The sequence below is a fragment of the Narcine bancroftii genome, unplaced genomic scaffold, assembly GCF_036971445.1.
Source record: "Narcine bancroftii isolate sNarBan1 unplaced genomic scaffold, sNarBan1.hap1 Scaffold_159, whole genome shotgun sequence".
NCBI classification, from domain to species: Eukaryota; Metazoa; Chordata; class Chondrichthyes; order Torpediniformes; family Narcinidae; genus Narcine; species Narcine bancroftii.
Genome location: NW_027211894.1, coordinates 670,226 through 690,132, shown reverse-complemented (window position 1 = coordinate 690,132; position 19,907 = coordinate 670,226).

Below are 19,907 nucleotides of genomic sequence, written 5' to 3'. Positions count from 1 at the left end.
CTGATTCCTCGCCTCTGATTCCCTTCCTCTGATTCCCAACCTCTGATTCCCCATCTCTGATTTCCCATATTGATTCCCTGCGTCTGATTCCCCACCTCTGATTTCCCATATTGATTCCCTGCATCTGATTCCCCGCCTCTGATTCCCCAACTCTGATTCCCCGCCTCTGATTACCCAGCTCTGATTCCCCGCATCTGATTCCCCGTGTTTGATTCCCTGCCTCTGATTCCCGGCCTCTGATTCCCCATCTCTGATTCACCGCCTTTGATTCGCAACCTCTGATTCCCCATATCTGATTCCCCGCCACTGTTTCCCCGCCTCTGATTCCCCGCCTCTGATTCCCCATATCTCATTCCCCGCCTCTAAATCCCCATGTCTGATTCCCGAACTCTGATTCCCCACCTCTGATTCCCGGCCTCTTATTCCCGGCATCTGATTCCGGCCTCTGATTCCCGGCCTCTGATTCCCTGCTTCTGATTCTGATTCCCTGCCTCTGATTCCCCATCTCTGATTCCGCACATCTGATTCCCTGCCTCTGATTCCCCACCTCTGATTCCCCATATCTGATTCCCCGCCTCTGTTTCCCCACCTTTGATTCCCCGCCTCTCTTTCCCAATATCTAAGTCCCCGCCTCTGATTCCCCAACTCTGATTCCACACCTCTGATTCCCCAGCTCTGATTCCCCGCCTCTGATTCCCCGCATCTGATTGCCTGCAACTGATTCCAAGCCTCTTATTCCCTGCCTCTGATTCCCAACCTCTGATTCCCAACCTCTGATTCCACACCTCTGATTCCCCATATCTGATTCCTCGCCTCTGTTTCCCCGCCTCTGATTCCCCTCCTCTGATTCCCCATATCTCATTCCCCGCCTCTGATTCCGCATCTCTGATTCCCAACCTCTGATTCCCCACCTCTGATTCCCCATATCTGATTCCCCGCCTCTGTTTCCCCGCCTCTGATTCCCCGCCTCTGTTTCCCCATATCTGATCCCCCCCTCTATTTGCCCGCCTCTGATTCCCCGCCTTTGTTTCCCCATATCTGATTCCCCGCCTCTGAATCCCCAACTCTGATTCCCTGCCTCTAATTTCCCATGTCTGATTCCCCGCCTCTGATTCCCCGCGTCTGATTACCGGCCTCTGATTCCCCGCCTCTGATTCCCCATCTCTGATTCACAACCTCTGATTCCCCGCCTCTGATTCCCCACCTCTGATTCCCAATATCTGATTCCCCGCCTCTGATTCCCCAACTCTGATTCCCCGCCTCTGATTCGCAAGCTATGATTCCCCGCCTCTGATTCCCCGCGTCTGATTCCCTGCCTCTGATTCCCCGCCTCTGATTCCACATCTCTGATTCACCACCTCTGATTCCCCGCGTCTGATTCCCCGCCTCTGATTCCCCATCTCTGATTCCCCATCTCTGATTCCCCAATTCTGATTCCCCACCTCTGATTCCCCAGCTCTGATTCCTCGCCTCTGATTCCCTTCCTCTGATTCCCAACCTCTGATTCCCCACCTCTGATTTCCCATATTGATTCCCTGCGTCTGATTCCCCGCCTCTGATTCCCCAACTCTGATTCCCCGCCTCTGATTCCCCAGCTCTGATTCCCCGCCTCTGATTCCCCTTGTTTGATTCCCTGCCTCTGATTCCCGGCCTCTGATTCCCCATCTCTGATTCACCGCCTTTGATTCCCCGCCTCTGATTGCCCAGCTCTGATTCCTCGCCTCTGATTCCCTTCCTCTGATTCCCAACCTCTGATTCCCCACCTCTGATTTCCCATATTGATTCCCTGCGTCTGATTCCCCGCCTCTGATTCCCCAACTCTGATTCCCCGCCTCTGATTCCCCAGCTCTGATTCCCTGCCTCTGATTCCCCTTGTTTGATTCCCTGCCTCTGATTCCCGGCCTCTGATTCCCCATCTCTGATTCACCGCCTTTGATTCGCCACCTCTGATTCCCCAAATCTGATTCCCCGCCTCTGTTTCCCCGCCTCTGATTCCCCGCCTCTGATTCCCTGCCTCTGATTCCCCGCCTCTGATTCCACATCTCTGATTCACCACCTCTGATTCCCCGCGTCTGATTCCCCGCCTCTGATTCCCCATCTCTGATTCCCCATCTCTGATTCCCCAATTCTGATTCCCCGCCTCTGATTCCCCAGCTCTGATTCCTCGCCTCTGATTCCCTTCCTCTGATTCCCAACCTCTGATTCCCCACCTCTGATTTCCCATATTGATTCCCTGCGTCTGATTCCCCGCCTCTGATTCCCCAACTCTGATTCCCCGCCTCTGATTCCCCATCTCTGATTCACAACCTCTGATTCCCCACCTCTGATACCCCATATCTGATTCCCCGCCTCTGTTTCCCCGCCTCTGATTCCCCACCTCTGATTCCCAATATCTGATTCCCCGCCTCTGATACCCCACCTCTGATTCCCCGCCTCTGATTCGCCAGCTATGATTCCCCGCCTCTTATTCCCCGCGTCTGATTCCCTGCCTCTGATTCCCCGCCTCTGATTCCACATCTCTGATTCACCACCTCTGATTCCCCGCGTCTGATTCCCTGCCTCTGATTCCCCATCTCTGATTCCCCATCTCTGATTCCCCAATTCTGATTCCCCTCCTCTGATTCCCCGTGTTTGATTCCCTGCCTCTGATTCCCGGCCTCTGATTCCCCATCTCTGATTCACCGCCTTTGATTCGCCACCTCTGATTCACCATATCTGATTCCCCGCCTCTGTTTCCCCGCCTCTGATTCCCCGCCTCTGATTCCCCATATCTCATTCCCCGCCTCTGAATCCCCATCTCTGATTCCCGGACTCTTATTCCCGGCATCTGATTCCGGCCTCTGATTCCCGGCCTCTGATTCCCTGCTTCTGATTCTGATTCCCTGCCTTTGATTCCCCATCTCTGATTCCGCACATCTGATTCCCTGCCTCTGATTCCCCATCTCTGATTCCCCATATCTGATTCCCCGCCTCTGATTCCCCGCCTCTGTTTCCCCACCTCTGATTCCCCAGCTCTGATTCCCCGCCTCTGATTCCCCGCATCTGATTCCCTGCATCTGATTCCCCATCTCCGATTCCGCACATCTGATTCCCCGCCTTTGATTCCCTGCCTCTGATTCCCAACCTCTGATTCCCCACCTCTGATTCCCCGTGTTTGATTCCCCGCCTCTGTTTCCCCGCCTCTGATTCCCCGCCTCTGATTCCCCAACTCTAATTCCCCGCCTCTGATTCCCCATATCTGATTCCCCGCCTCTGTTTCCCCGCCTCTGATTCCCCGCCCCTGTTTCCCCATATCTGATTCCCTGCCTCTGATTCCCCAACTTTGATTCCCAGCCTCTGATTCCCCAGCTCTGATTCCCCGCCTCTGATTCCCCGTGTTTGATTCCCTGCCTCTGATTCCCCGCCTCTGATTCCCCATCTCTGAATCACCACCTTTGATTCGCCACCTCTGATTCCCCATATCTGATTCCCCACCTCTGTTTTCCCGCCTCTGATTCCCCGCCTCTGATTCTCCATATCTCATTCCCCGCCTCTGAATCCCCATCTCTGATTCCCGGACTCTGATTCCCCACCTCTGATTCCCGGCCTCTTATTCCCAGCATCTGATTCCAGGCCTCTGATTCCCGGCCTCTGACTCCCCGCTTCTGATTATGATTCCCCGCCTCTGTTTCCACGCCTCTGATTCCCCACCTCTGATTCCCCATATCTGATTCCCCAGCTCTGATTCCCCGCCTCTGATTCCCCGCATCCGATTCCCCATATCTGATTCCCCGCCTCTGTTTCCCCGCCCCTGATTCCCCGCCTCTGTTTCCCCATATCTGATTCCCCGCCTCTGATTCCCAACTATGATTCCCCGCCTCTGATTCCCCAGCTCTGATTCCCTGCCTCTGATTCCCCGCGTTCTATTCCCTGCCTCTGATTCCCCGCCTGTGATTCCCCATCTCTGATAAACCACCTCTGATTCCCCACCACTGATTCCCCATATCTAATTCCCCGCCTCTGTTTGCCCGCCTCTGATTCCCCACCTCTGTTTCCCCATATCTGATTCCCCGCCTCTAAATCCCCAACTCTGATTCCCTGCCTCTGATTCCCCAGCTTCATTCCCCGCCTTTGATTCCCCCCATCTGATTCCCAGCCTCTGAATCCCCGTGTCTGATAACCTGCCTCTGATTCCCCGCCTCTGATTCCCCATCTCAGATTCACCGCCTCTGATTCCCCACCTCTGATTCCCCATCTCTGATTCCGCACATCCGATTCCCTGCCTCTGATTCCCCGACTCTGATTCCCCACCTCTGATTCCCCAGCTCTGATTTCCCGCCTCTGATTCCACAGCTCTGATTCCCCGCCTTTGATTCCCCGTTTTTGATCCCCTGCCTCTGATTCCCCGCCTCTGATTCCCCATCTCTGATTCACCGCCTTTGATTCGCCACCTCTGATTCCCCATATCTGATTCCTCGCCACTGTTTCCCCGCCTCTGATTCCCCGCCTCTGGTTCCCCATATCTCATTCCCCGCCTCTGATTCGCCAGCTATGATTCCCCGCCTCTGATTCCCCGCGTCTGATTCCCTGCCTCTGATTCCCCGCCTCTGATTCCACATCTCTGATTCACCACCTCTGATTCCACGCGTCTGATTCCCCGCCTCTGATTCCCCATCTCTGATTCCCCATCTCTGATTCCCCAATTCTGATTCCCCGCCTCTGATTCCCCAGCTCTGATTCCTCGCCTCTGATTCCCTTCCTCTGTTTCCCAACCTCTGATTCCCCACCTCTGATTTCCCATATTGATTCCCTGCGTCTGATTCCCCACCTCTGATTTCCCATATTGATTCCCTGCGTCTGATTCCCCGCCTCTGATTCCCCAACTCTGATTCCCCGCCCCTGATTCCCCAGCTCTGATTCCCCGCATCTGATTCCCCGTGTTTGATTCCCTGCCTCTGATTCCCGGCCTCTGATTCCCCATCTCTGATTCACCGCCTTTGATTCGCAACCTCTGATTCCCCATATCTGATTCCCCGCTTCTGTTTCCCCGCCTCTGATTCCCCGCCTCTGATTCCCCATATCTCATTCCCCGCCTCTAAATCCCCATCTCTGATTCCCGGATTCTGATTCCCCACCTCTGATTCCCGGCCTCTTATTCCCGGCATCTGATTCCGGCCTCTGATTCCCGGCCTCTGATTCCCTGCTTCTGATTCTGATTCCCTGCCTCTGATTCCCCATCTCTGATTCCGCACATCTGATTCCCTGCCTCTGATTCCCCACCTCTGATTCCCCATATCTGATTCCTCGCCTCTGTTTCCCCGCCTTTGATTCCCCGCCTCTGTTTCCCAATATCTAAGTCCCCGCCTCCGATTCCCCAATTCTGATTCCCCACCTCTGATTCCCCAGCTCTGATTCCCCGCCTCTGATTCCCCGCATCTGATTCCCTGCAACTGATTCCAAGCCTCTGATTCCCTGCCTCTGATTCCCAACCTCTGATTCCCAACCTCTGATTCCACACCTCTGATTCCCCATATCTGATTCCCCGCCTCTGTTTCCCCGCCTCTGATTCCCCGCCTCTGATTCCCATATCTCATTCCCCGCCTCTGATTCCGCATCTCTGATTCCCGGACTCTGATTCCCCACCTCTGATTCCCGGCCTCTTATTCCCGGCATCTGATTCCGGCCTCTGATTCCCGGCCTCTGATTCCCTGCTTCTGATTCTGATTCCCTGCCTCTGATTCCCCATCTCTGATTCCGCACATCTAATTCCCTGCCTCTGATTCCCCACCTCTGATTCCCCATATCTGATTCCCCGCCTCTGTTTCCCCGCCTCTGATTCCCCGCCTCTGTTTCCCCATATCTAAGTCCCCGCCTCTGATTCCCCAACTTTGATTCCCCACCTCTGATTCCCCAGCTCTGATTCCCCGCCTCTGATTCCCCGCATATGATTCCATGCATCTGATTCCCAGCCTCTGATTCCCAGCCTCTGATTCCCAACCTCTGATTCTCCACCTCTGATTCCCCATATCTGATTCCCCGCCTCTGTTTCCTCGCCTCTGATTCCCCGCCTCTGTTTCCCCATATCTGATCCCCGCCTCTATTTGCCCGCCTCTGATTCCCCGCCTCTGTTTCCCCATATCTGATTCCCCGCCTCTGAATCCCCAACTCTGATTCCCTGCCTCTAATTTCCCATGTCTGATTCCCCGCCTCTGATTCCCCGCGTCTGATTACCGGCCTCTGATTCCCCGCCTCTGATTCCCCATCTCTGATTCACAACCTCTGATTCCCCACCTCTGATTCCCCATATCTGATTCCCCGCCTCTGTTTCCCCGCCTCTGATTCCCCACCTCTGATTCCCAATATCTGATTCCCCGCCTCTGATTCCCCACCTCTGATTCCCCACCTCTGATTCGCCAGCTATGATTCCCCGCCTCTGATTCCCCGCGTCTGATTCCCTGCCTCTGATTCCCCGCCTCTGATTCCACATCTCTGATTCACCACCTCTGATTCCCCGCGTCTGATTCCCCGCCTCTGATTCCCCATCTCTGATTCCCCATCTCTGATTCCCCAATTCTGATTCCCCGCCTCTGATTCCCCAGCTCTGATTCCTCGCCTCTGATTCCCTTCCTCTGATACCCAACCTCTGATTCCCCACCTCTGATTTCCCATATTGATTCCCTGCGTCTGATTCCCCGCCTCTGATTCCCCAACTCTGATTCCCCGCCTCTGATTCCCCAGCTCTGATTCCCCGCCTCTGATTCCCCTGTGTTTGATTCCCTGCCTCTGATTCCCGGCCTCTGATTCCCCATCTCTGATTCACCGCCTTTGATTCGCCACCTCTGATTCCCCAAATCTGATTCCCCGCCTCTGTTTCCCCGCCTCTGATTCCCCGCCTCTGATTCCCCATATCTCATTCCCCGCCTCTGAATCCCCATCTCTGATTCCCGGACTCTGATTCCCCGCCTCTGTTTCCCAATATCTAAGTCCCCGCCTCTGATTCCCCAACTCTGATTCCCCACCTCTGATTCCCCAGCTCTGATTCCCCGCCTCTGATTCCCCGCATCTGATTCCCTGCATCTGATTCCAAGCCTCTGATTCCCTGCCTCTGATTCCCAACCTCTGATTCCCCACCTCTGATTCCCCATATCTGATTCCCCGCCTCTGTTTCCCCGCCTCTGATTCCCCACCTCTGTTTCCCAATATCTGATTCCCGGCCTCTGATTCCCCGCCTCTGATTCCCCGCCTCTGATTCCCTGCCTCTGATTCCCCATCTCCGATTCCGCACATCTGATTCCCTGCCTCTGATTCCCCGCCTCTGATTCCCCGCCTCTGATTCCCTTCCTCTGATTCCCAACCTCTGATTCCCCACCTCTGATTCCCCATATCTGATTCCCCACCTCTGATTCCCCACCTCTGATTCGCCAGCTATGATTCCCCGCCTCTGATTCCCCGCGTCTGATTCCCTGCCTCTGATTCCCCGCCTCTGATTCCACATCTCTGATTCACCACCTCTGATTCCCCGCGTCTGATTCCCCGCCTCTTATTCCCCATCTCTGATTCCCCATCTCTGATTCCCCAATTCTGATTCCCCGCCTCTGATTCCCCAGCTCTGATTCCTCGCCTCTGATTCCCTTCCTCTGATACCCAACCTCTGATTCCCCACCTCTGATTTCCCATATTGATTCCCTGCGTCTGATTCCCCGCCTCTGATTCCCCAACTCTGATTCCCCGCCTCTGATTCCCCAGCTCTGATTCCCCGCCTCTGATTCCCCGTGTTTGATTTCCTGCCTCTGATTCCCGGCCTCTGATTCCCCATCTCTGATTCACCGCCTTTGATTCGCCACCTCTGATTCCCCAAATCTGATTCCCCGCCTCTGTTTCCCCGCCTCTGATTCCCTGCCTCTGATTCCCCATATCTCATTCCCCGCCTCTGAATCCCCATCTCTGATTCCCGGACTCTGATTCCCCGCCTCTGTTTCCCAATATCTAAGTCCCCGCCTCTGATTCTTCAACTCTGATTCCCCACCTCTGATTCCCCAGCTCTGATTCCCCGCCTCTGATTCCCCGCATCTGATTCCCTGCATCTGATTCCAAGCCTCTGATTCCCTGCCTCTGATTCCCAACCTCTGATTCCTCACCTCAGATTCCCCATATCTGATTCCCCGCCTCTGTTTCCCCGCCTCTGATTCCCCACCTCTGTTTCCCAATATCTGATTCCCGGCCTCTGATTCCCCGCCTCTGATTCCCCGCCTCTGATTCCCTGCCTCTGATTCCCCATCTCCGATTCCGCACATCTGATTCCCTGCCTCTGATTCCCCGCCTCTGATTCCCCGCCTCTGATTCCCTTCCTCTGATTCCCAACCTCTGATTCCCCACCTCTGATTCCCCATATCTGATTCCCCGCCTCTGTTTCCCCGCCTCTGACTCCCCGCCTCTGATTCCCCATATCTCATTCCCCGCCTCTGATTCCGCATCTCTGATTCCCGGACTCTGATTCCCCACCTCTGATTCCCCATATCTGATTCCCCGCCTCTGTTTCCCCGCCTCTGATTCCCCAACTCTGATTCCCCGCCTCTGATTCCCCAGCTCTGATTCCCCGCCTCTGATTCCCCGTGTTTGATTCCCTGCCTCTGATTCCCCGCCTCTGATTCCCCATCTCTGATTCAACGCCTTTGATTCACCACCTCTGATTCCCCATATCTGATTCCTGTCCTCTGTTTCCCCGCCTCTGATTCCCCTCCTCTGATTCCCCATATCTCATTCCCCGCCTCTAATTCCCCGTCTCTGATTCCCGGACTCTGATTCCCCACCTCTGATTCCCGGCCTCTTATTCCCGGCATCTGATTCCGGCCTCTGATTCCCGGCCTCTGATTCCCTGCTTCTGATTCCCCATCTCTGATTCCGCAAATCTAATTCCCTGCCTCTGATTCCCCACCTCTGATTCCCCATATCTGATTCCCCGCCTCTGTTTCCCCGCCTCTGATTCACCACCTCTGTTTCCCCATATCTAAGTCCCCGCCTCTGATTCCCCGCATCTGATTCCATGCATCTGATTCCCAGCCTCTGATTCCCAGCCTCTGATTCCCAACCTCTGATTCCCCACATCTGATCCCCATATCTGATTCCCCGCCTCTGTTTCCCCGCCTCTGATTCCCCGCCTCTGTTTCCCCATATCTGATCCCCGCCTCTATTTGCCCGCCTCTGATTCCCCGCCTCTGTTTCCCCATATCTGATTCCCCGCCTCTGAATCCCCAACTCTGATTCCCTGCCTCTAATTTCCCAGCTCTGATTCCCCGCCTCTGATTCCCCGCGTCTGATTACCGGCCTCTGATTCCCCGCCTCTGATTCCCCATCTCTGATTCACAACCTCTGATTCCCCACCTCTGATACCCCATATCTGATTCCCCGCCTCTGTTTCCCCGCCTCTGATTCCCCACCTCTGATTCCCAATATCTGATTCCCCGCCTCTGATTCCCCACCTCTGATTCCCCGCCTCTGATTCGCCAGCTATGATTCCCCGCCTCTTATTCCCCGCGTCTGATTCCCTGCCTCTGATTCCCCGCCTCTGATTCCACATCTTTGATTCACCACCTCTGATTCCCCGCGGCTGATTCCCTGCCTCTGATTCCCCATCTCTGATTCCCCATCTCTGATTCCCCAATTCTGATTCCCCTCCTCTGATTCCCCGTGTTTGATTCCCTGCCTCTGATTCCCGGCCTCTGATTCCCCATCTCTGATTCACCGCCTTTGATTCGCCACCTCTGATTCGCCATATCTGATTCCCCGCCTCTGTTTCCCCGCCTCTGATTCCCCGCCTCTGATTCCCCATATCTCATTCCCCGCCTCTGAATCCCCATCTCTGATTCCCGGACTCTGATTCCCCACCTCTGATTTCCGGCCTCTTATTCCTGGCATCTGATTCCGGCCTCTGATTCCCGGCCTCTGATTCCCTGCTTCTGATTCTGATTCCCTGCCTTTGATTCCCCATCTCTGATTCCGCACATCTGATTCCCTGCCTCTGATTCCCCATTTCTGATTCCCCATATCTGATTCCCCACCTCTGATTCCCTGCCTCTGTTTCCCAATATCTAAGTCCCCGCCTCTGATTCCCCAACTCTGATTCCCCACCTCTGATTCCCCAGCTCTGATTCCCCGCCTCTGATTCCCCGCATCTGATTCCCTGCATCTGATTCCAAGCCTCTGATTCCCTGCCTCTGATTCCCAACCTCTGATTCCCCACCTCTGATTCCCCATATCTGATTCCCAGCCTCTGTTTCCCCGCCTCTGATTCCCCGCCTCTGTTTCCCCATATCTGATTCCCGGCCTCTGATTCCCCGCCTCTGATTCCCCGCCTCTGATTCCCTGCCTCTGATTCCCCATCTCCGATTCCGCACATCTGATTCACTGCCTCTGATTCCCCGCCTCTGATTCCCCGCCTCTGATTCCCTGCCTCTGATTCCCAACCTCTGATTCACCACCTCTGATTCCCCGTGTTTGATTCCCCGCCTCTGTTTCCCCGCCTCTGATTCCCCGCCTCTGATTCCCCAACTCTAATTCCCGGCCTCTGATTCCCCATATCTGATTCCCCGCCTCTGTTTCCCCGCCTCTGATTCCCCGCCCCTGTTTCCCCACATCTGATTCCCTGCCTCTGATTCCCCAACTTTGATTCCCAGCCTCTGATTCCCCAGCTCTGATTCCCCGCCTCTGATTCCCCGTGTTTGATTCCCTGCCTCTGATTCCCCGCCTCTGATTCCCCATCTCTGATTCACCACCTTTGATTCGCCACCTCTGATTCCCCATATCTGATTCCCCACCTCTGTTTTCCCGCCTCTGATTCCCCGCCTCTGATTCTCCATATCTCATTCCCCGCCTCTGAATCCCCATCTCCGATTCCCGGACTCTGATTCCCCACCTCTGATTCCCGGCCTCTTATTCCCAGCATCTGATTCCAGGCCTCTGATTCCCGGCCTCTGACTCCCCGCTTCTGATTCTGATTCCCTGCCTCTGATTCCCCATCTCTGATTCCGCACATCTGATTACCTGCCTCTGATTCCCCACCTCTGATTCCCCATATCTGATTCCCCGCCTCTGTTTCCACGCCTCTGATTCCCCACCTCTGATTCCCCATATCTGATTCCCCAGCTCTGATTCCCCGCCTCTGATTCCCCGCATCCGATTGCCCATATCTGATTCCCCGCCTCTGTTTCCCCGCCCCTGATTCCCCGCCTCTGTTTCCCCATATCTGATTCCCCGCCTCTGTTTCCCCATATCTGATTCCCCGCCTCTGATTCCCAACTATGATTCCCCGCCTCTGATTCCCCAGCTCTGATTCCCTGCCTCTGATTCCCCGCGTTCTATTCCCTGCCTCTGATTCCCCGCCTGTGATTCCCCATCTCTGATAAACCACCTCTGATTCCCCACCACTGATTCCCCATATCTAATTCCCCGCCTCTGTTTGCCCGCCTCTGATTCCCCGCCTCTGTTTCCCCATATCTGATTCCCCGCCTCTGAATCCCCAACTCTGATTCCCTGCCTCTGATTCCCCAGCTTCATTCCCCGCCTTTGATTCCCCCCGTCTGATTCCCAGCCTCTGAATCCCCGTGTCTGATAACCTGCCTCTGATTCCCCGCCTCTGATTCCCCATCTCAGATTCACCGTCTCTGATTCCCCACCTCTGATTCCCCATCTCTGATTCCGCACATCCGACTCCCTGCCTCTGATTCCCCGACTCTGATTCCCCACCTCTGATTCCCCAGCTCTGATTCCCCGCCTCTGATTCCCCAACTCTGATTCCCCGCCTCTGATTCCACAGCTCTGATTCCCCGCCTCTGATTCCCCGTGTTTGATCCCCTGCCTCTGATTCCCCGCCTCTGATTCCCCATCTCTGATTCACCGCCTTTGATTCGACACCTCTGATTCCCCATATCTGATTCCTCGCCACTGTTTCCCCGCCTCTGATTCCCCGCCTCTGATTCCCCATATCTCATTCCCCGCCTCTGATTCGCCAGCTATGATTCCCCGCCTCTGATTCCCCGCGTCTGATTCCCTGCCTCTGATTCCCCGCCTCTGATTCCACATCTCTGATTCACCACCTCTGATTCCACGCGTCTGATTCCCCGCCTCTGATTCCCCATCTCTGATTCCCCATCTCTGATTCCCCAATTCTGATTCCCCGCCTCTGATTCCCCAGCTCTGATTCCTCGCCTCTGATTCCCTTCCTCTGATTCCCAACCTCTGATTCCCCATCTCTGATTTCCCATATTGATTCCCTGCGTCTGATTCCCCACCTCTGATTTCCCATATTGATTCCCTGCATCTGATTCCCCGCCTCTGATTCCCCAACTCTGATTCCCCGCCTCTGATTACCCAGCTCTGATTCCCCGCATCTGATTCCCCGTGTTTGATTCCCTGCCTCTGATTCCCGGCCTCTGATTCCCCATCTCTGATTCACCGCCTTTGATTCGCAACCTCTGATTCCCCATATCTGATTCCCCGCCACTGTTTCCCCGCCTCTGATTCCCCGCCTCTGATTCCCCATATCTCATTCCCCGCCTCTAAATCCCCATGTCTGATTCCCGAACTCTGATTCCCCACCTCTGATTCCCGGCCTCTTATTCCCGGCATCTGATTCCGGCCTCTGATTCCCGGCCTCTGATTCCCTGCTTCTGATTCTGATTCCCTGCCTCTGATTCCCCATCTCTGATTCCGCACATCTGATTCCCTGCCTCTGATTCCCCACCTCTGATTCCCCATATCTGATTCCCCGCCTCTGTTTCCCCACCTTTGATTCCCCGCCTCTCTTTCCCAATATCTAAGTCCCCGCCTCTGATTCCCCAACTCTGATTCCACACCTCTGATTCCCCAGCTCTGATTCCCCGCCTCTGATTCCCCGCATCTGATTGCCTGCAACTGATTCCAAGCCTCTTATTCCCTGCCTCTGATTCCCAACCTCTGATTCCCAACCTCTGATTCCACACCTCTGATTCCCCATATCTGATTCCTCGCCTCTGTTTCCCCGCCTCTGATTCCCCGCCTCTGATTCCCCATATCTCATTCCCCGCCTCTGATTCCGCATCTCTGATTCCCAACCTCTGATTCCCCACCTCTGATTCCCCATATCTGATTCCCCGCCTCTGTTTCCCCGCCTCTGATTCCCCGCCTCTGTTTCCCCATATCTGATCCCCCCCTCTATTTGCCCGCCTCTGATTCCCCGCCTTTGTTTCCCCATATCTGATTCCCCGCCTCTGAATCCCCAACTCTGATTCCCTGCCTCTAATTTCCCATGTCTGATTCCCCGCCTCTGATTCCCCGCGTCTGATTACCGGCCTCTGATTCCCCGCCTCTGATTCCCCATCTCTGATTCACAACCTCTGATTCCCCGCCTCTGATTCCCCACCTCTGATTCCCAATATCTGATTCCCCGCCTCTGATTCCCCAACTCTGATTCCCCGCCTCTGATTCGCAAGCTATGATTCCCCGCCTCTGATTCCCCGCGTCTGATTCCCTGCCTCTGATTCCCCGCCTCTGATTCCACATCTCTGATTCACCACCTCTGATTCCCCGCGTCTGATTCCCCGCCTCTGATTCCCCATCTCTGATTCCCCATCTCTGATTCCCCAATTCTGATTCCCCACCTCTGATTCCCCAGCTCTGATTCCTCGCCTCTGATTCCCTTCCTCTGATTCCCAACCTCTGATTCCCCACCTCTGATTTCCCATATTGATTCCCTGCGTCTGATTCCCCGCCTCTGATTCCCCAACTCTGATTCCCCGCCTCTGATTCCCCAGCTCTGATTCCCCGCCTCTGATTCCCCTTGTTTGATTCCCTGCCTCTGATTCCCGGCCTCTGATTCCCCATCTCTGATTCACCGCCTTTGATTCCCCGCCTCTGATTGCCCAGCTCTGATTCCTCGCCTCTGATTCCCTTCCTCTGATTCCCAACCTCTGATTCCCCACCTCTGATTTCCCATATTGATTCCCTGCGTCTGATTCCCCGCCTCTGATTCCCCAACTCTGATTCCCCGCCTCTGATTCCCCAGCTCTGATTCCCTGCCTCTGATTCCCCTTGTTTGATTCCCTGCCTCTGATTCCCGGCCTCTGATTCCCCATCTCTGATTCACCGCCTTTGATTCGCCACCTCTGATTCCCCAAATCTGATTCCCCGCCTCTGTTTCCCCGCCTCTGATTCCCCGCCTCTGATTCCCTGCCTCTGATTCCCCGCCTCTGATTCCACATCTCTGATTCACCACCTCTGATTCCCCGCGTCTGATTCCCCGCCTCTGATTCCCCATCTCTGATTCCCCATCTCTGATTCCCCAATTCTGATTCCCCGCCTCTGATTCCCCAGCTCTGATTCCTCGCCTCTGATTCCCTTCCTCTGATTCCCAACCTCTGATTCCCCACCTCTGATTTCCCATATTGATTCCCTGCGTCTGATTCCCCGCCTCTGATTCCCCAACTCTGATTCCCCGCCTCTGATTCCCCATCTCTGATTCACAACCTCTGATTCCCCACCTCTGATACCCCATATCTGATTCCCCGCCTCTGTTTCCCCGCCTCTGATTCCCCACCTCTGATTCCCAATATCTGATTCCCCGCCTCTGATACCCCACCTCTGATTCCCCGCCTCTGATTCGCCAGCTATGATTCCCCGCCTCTTATTCCCCGCGTCTGATTCCCTGCCTCTGATTCCCCGCCTCTGATTCCACATCTCTGATTCACCACCTCTGATTCCCCGCGTCTGATTCCCTGCCTCTGATTCCCCATCTCTCATTCCCCATCTCTGATTCCCCAATTCTGATTCCCCTCCTCTGATTCCCCGTGTTTGATTCCCTGCCTCTGATTCCCGGCCTCTGATTCCCCATCTCTGATTCACCGCCTTTGATTCGCCACCTCTGATTCACCATATCTGATTCCCCGCCTCTGTTTCCCCGCCTCTGATTCCCCGCCTCTGATTCCCCATATCTCATTCCCCGCCTCTGAATCCCCATCTCTGATTCCCGGACTCTTATTCCCGGCATCTGATTCCGGCCTCTGATTCCCGGCCTCTGATTCCCTGCTTCTGATTCTGATTCCCTGCCTTTGATTCCCCATCTCTGATTCCGCACATCTGATTCCCTGCCTCTGATTCCCCATCTCTGATTCCCCATATCTGATTCCCCGCCTCTGATTCCCCGCCTCTGTTTCCCCACCTCTGATTCCCCAGCTCTGATTCCCCGCCTCTGATTCCCCGCATCTGATTCCCTGCATCTGATTCCCCATCTCCGATTCCGCACATCTGATTCCCCGCCTTTGATTCCCTGCCTCTGATTCCCAACCTCTGATTCCCCACCTCTGATTCCCCGTGTTTGATTCCCCGCCTCTGTTTCCCCGCCTCTGATTCCCCGCCTCTGATTCCCCAACTCTAATTCCCCGCCTCTGATTCCCCATATCTGATTCCCCGCCTCTGTTTCCCCGCCTCTGATTCCCCGCCCCTGTTTCCCCATATCTGATTCCCTGCCTCTGATTCCCCAACTTTGATTCCCAGCCTCTGATTCCCCAGCTCTGATTCCCCGCCTCTGATTCCCCGTGTTTGATTCCCTGCCTCTGATTCCCCGCCTCTGATTCCCCATCTCTGAATCACCACCTTTGATTCGCCACCTCTGATTCCCCATATCTGATTCCCCACCTCTGTTTTCCCGCCTCTGATTCCCCGCCTCTGATTCTCCATATCTCATTCCCCGCCTCTGAATCCCCATCTCTGATTCCCGGACTCTGATTCCCCACCTCTGATTCCCGGCCTCTTATTCCCAGCATCTGATTCCAGGCCTCTGATTCCCGGCCTCTGACTCCCCGCTTCTGATTATGATTCCCCGCCTCTGTTTCCACGCCTCTGATTCCCCACCTCTGATTCCCCATATCTGATTCCCCAGCTCTGATTCCCCGCCTCTGATTCCCCGCATCCGATTCCCCATATCTGATTCCCCGCCTCTGTTTCCCCGCCCCTGATTCCCCGCCTCTGTTTCCCCATATCTGATTCCCCGCCTCTGATTCCCAACTATGATTCCCCGCCTCTGATTCCCCAGCTCTGATTCCCTGCCTCTGATTCCCCGCGTTCTATTCCCTGCCTCTGATTCCCCGCCTGTGATTCCCCATCTCTGATAAACCACCTCTGATTCCCCACCACTGATTCCCCATATCTAATTCCCCGCCTCTGTTTGCCCGCCTCTGATTCCCCACCTCTGTTTCCCCATATCTGATTCCCCGCCTCTAAATCCCCAACTCTGATTCCCTGCCTCTGATTCCCCAGCTTCATTCCCCGCCTTTGATTCCCCCCATCTGATTCCCAGCCTCTGAATCCCCGTGTCTGATAACCTGCCTCTGATTCCCCGCCTCTGATTCCCCATCTCAGATTCACCGCCTCTGATTCCCCACCTCTGATTCCCCATCTCTGATTCCGCACATCCGATTCCCTGCCTCTGATTCCCCGACTCTGATTCCCCACCTCTGATTCCCCAGCTCTGATTTCCCGCCTCTGATTCCACAGCTCTGATTCCCCGCCTCTGATTCCCCGTTTTTGATCCCCTGCCTCTGATTCCCCGCCTCTGATTCCCCATCTCTGATTCACCGCCTTTGATTCGCCACCTCTGATTCCCCATATCTGATTCCTCGCCACTGTTTCCCCGCCTCTGATTCCCCGCCTCTGGTTCCCCATATCTCATTCCCCGCCTCTGATTCGCCAGCTATGATTCCCCGCCTCTGATTCCCCGCGTCTGATTCCCTGCCTCTGATTCCCCGCCTCTGATTCCACATCTCTGATTCACCACCTCTGATTCCACGCGTCTGATTCCCCGCCTCTGATTCCCCATCTCTGATTCCCCATCTCTGATTCCCCAATTCTGATTCCCCGCCTCTGATTCCCCAGCTCTGATTCCTCGCCTCTGATTCCCTTCCTCTGTTTCCCAACCTCTGATTCCCCACCTCTGATTTCCCATATTGATTCCCTGCGTCTGATTCCCCACCTCTGATTTCCCATATTGATTCCCTGCGTCTGATTCCCCGCCTCTGATTCCCCAACTCTGATTCCCCGCCCCTGATTCCCCAGCTCTGATTCCCCGCATCTGATTCCCCGTGTTTGATTCCCTGCCTCTGATTCCCGGCCTCTGATTCCCCATCTCTGATTCACCGCCTTTGATTCGCAACCTCTGATTCCCCATATCTGATTCCCCGCTTCTGTTTCCCCGCCTCTGATTCCCCGCCTCTGATTCCCCATATCTCATTCCCCGCCTCTAAATCCCCATCTCTGATTCCCGGATTCTGATTCCCCACCTCTGATTCCCGGCCTCTTATTCCCGGCATCTGATTCCGGCCTCTGATTCCCGGCCTCTGATTCCCTGCTTCTGATTCTGATTCCCTGCCTCTGATTCCCCATCTCTGATTCCGCACATCTGATTCCCTGCCTCTGATTCCCCACCTCTGATTCCCCATATCTGATTCCTCGCCTCTGTTTCCCCGCCTTTGATTCCCCGCCTCTGTTTCCCAATATCTAAGTCCCCGCCTCCGATTCCCCAATTCTGATTCCCCACCTCTGATTCCCCAGCTCTGATTCCCCGCCTCTGATTCCCCGCATCTGATTCCCTGCAACTGATTCCAAGCCTCTGATTCCCTGCCTCTGATTCCCAACCTCTGATTCCCAACCTCTGATTCCACACCTCTGATTCCCCATATCTGATTCCCCGCCTCTGTTTCCCCGCCTCTGATTCCCCGCCTCTGATTCCCATATCTCATTCCCCGCCTCTGATTCCGCATCTCTGATTCCCGGACTCTGATTCCCCACCTCTGATTCCCGGCCTCTTATTCCCGGCATCTGATTCCGGCCTCTGATTCCCGGCCTCTGATTCCCTGCTTCTGATTCTGATTCCCTGCCTCTGATTCCCCATCTCTGATTCCGCACATCTAATTCCCTGCCTCTGATTCCCCACCTCTGATTCCCCATATCTGATTCCCCGCCTCTGTTTCCCCGCCTCTGATTCCCCGCCTCTGTTTCCCCATATCTAAGTCCCCGCCTCTGATTCCCCAACTTTGATTCCCCACCTCTGATTCCCCAGCTCTGATTCCCCGCCTCTGATTCCCCGCATATGATTCCATGCATCTGATTCCCAGCCTCTGATTCCCAGCCTCTGATTCCCAACCTCTGATTCTCCACCTCTGATTCCCCATATCTGATTCCCCGCCTCTGTTTCCTCGCCTCTGATTCCCCGCCTCTGTTTCCCCATATCTGATCCCCGCCTCTATTTGCCCGCCTCTGATTCCCCGCCTCTGTTTCCCCATATCTGATTCCCCGCCTCTGAATCCCCAACTCTGATTCCCTGCCTCTAATTTCCCATGTCTGATTCCCCGCCTCTGATTCCCCGCGTCTGATTACCGGCCTCTGATTCCCCGCCTCTGATTCCCCATCTCTGATTCACAACCTCTGATTCCCCACCTCTGATTCCCCATATCTGATTCCCCGCCTCTGTTTCCCCGCCTCTGATTCCCCACCTCTGATTCCCAATATCTGATTCCCCGCCTCTGATTCCCCACCTCTGATTCCCCACCTCTGATTCGCCAGCTATGATTCCCCGCCTCTGATTCCCCGCGTCTGATTCCCTGCCTCTGATTCCCCGCCTCTGATTCCACATCTCTGATTCACCACCTCTGATTCCCCGCGTCTGATTCCCCGCCTCTGATTCCCCATCTCTGATTCCCCATCTCTGATTCCCCAATTCTGATTCCCCGCCTCTGATTCCCCAGCTCTGATTCCTCGCCTCTGATTCCCTTCCTCTGATACCCAACCTCTGATTCCCCACCTCTGATTTCCCATATTGATTCCCTGCGTCTGATTCCCCGCCTCTGATTCCCCAACTCTGATTCCCCGCCTCTGATTCCCCAGCTCTGATTCCCCGCCTCTGATTCCCCTGTGTTTGATTCCCTGCCTCTGATTCCCGGCCTCTGATTCCCCATCTCTGATTCACCGCCTTTGATTCGCCACCTCTGATTCCCCAAATCTGATTCCCCGCCTCTGTTTCCCCGCCTCTGATTCCCCGCCTCTGATTCCCCATATCTCATTCCCCGCCTCTGAATCCCCATCTCTGATTCCCGGACTCTGATTCCCCGCCTCTGTTTCCCAATATCTAAGTCCCCGCCTCTGATTCCCCAACTCTGATTCCCCACCTCTGATTCCCCAGCTCTGATTCCCCGCCTCTGATTCCCCGCATCTGATTCCCTGCATCTGATTCCAAGCCTCTGATTCCCTGCCTCTGATTCCCAACCTCTGATTCCCCACCTCTGATTCCCCATATCTGATTCCCCGCCTCTGTTTCCCCGCCTCTGATTCCCCACCTCTGTTTCCCAATATCTGATTCCCGGCCTCTGATTCCCCGCCTCTGATTCCCCGCCTCTGATTCCCTGCCTCTGATTCCCCATCTCCGATTCCGCACATCTGATTCCCTGCCTCTGATTCCCCGCCTCTGATTCCCCGCCTCTGATTCCCTTCCTCTGATTCCCAACCTCTGATTCCCCACCTCTGATTCCCCATATCTGATTCCCCACCTCTGATTCCCCACCTCTGATTCGCCAGCTATGATTCCCCGCCTCTGATTCCCCGCGTCTGATTCCCTGCCTCTGATTCCCCGCCTCTGATTCCACATCTCTGATTCACCACCTCTGATTCCCCGCGTCTGATTCCCCGCCTCTTATTCCCCATCTCTGATTCCCCATCTCTGATTCCCCAATTCTGATTCCCCGCCTCTGATTCCCCAGCTCTGATTCCTCGCCTCTGATTCCCTTCCTCTGATACCCAACCTCTGATTCCCCACCTCTGATTTCCCATATTGATTCCCTGCGTCTGATTCCCCGCCTCTGATTCCCCAACTCTGATTCCCCGCCTCTGATTCCCCAGCTCTGATTCCC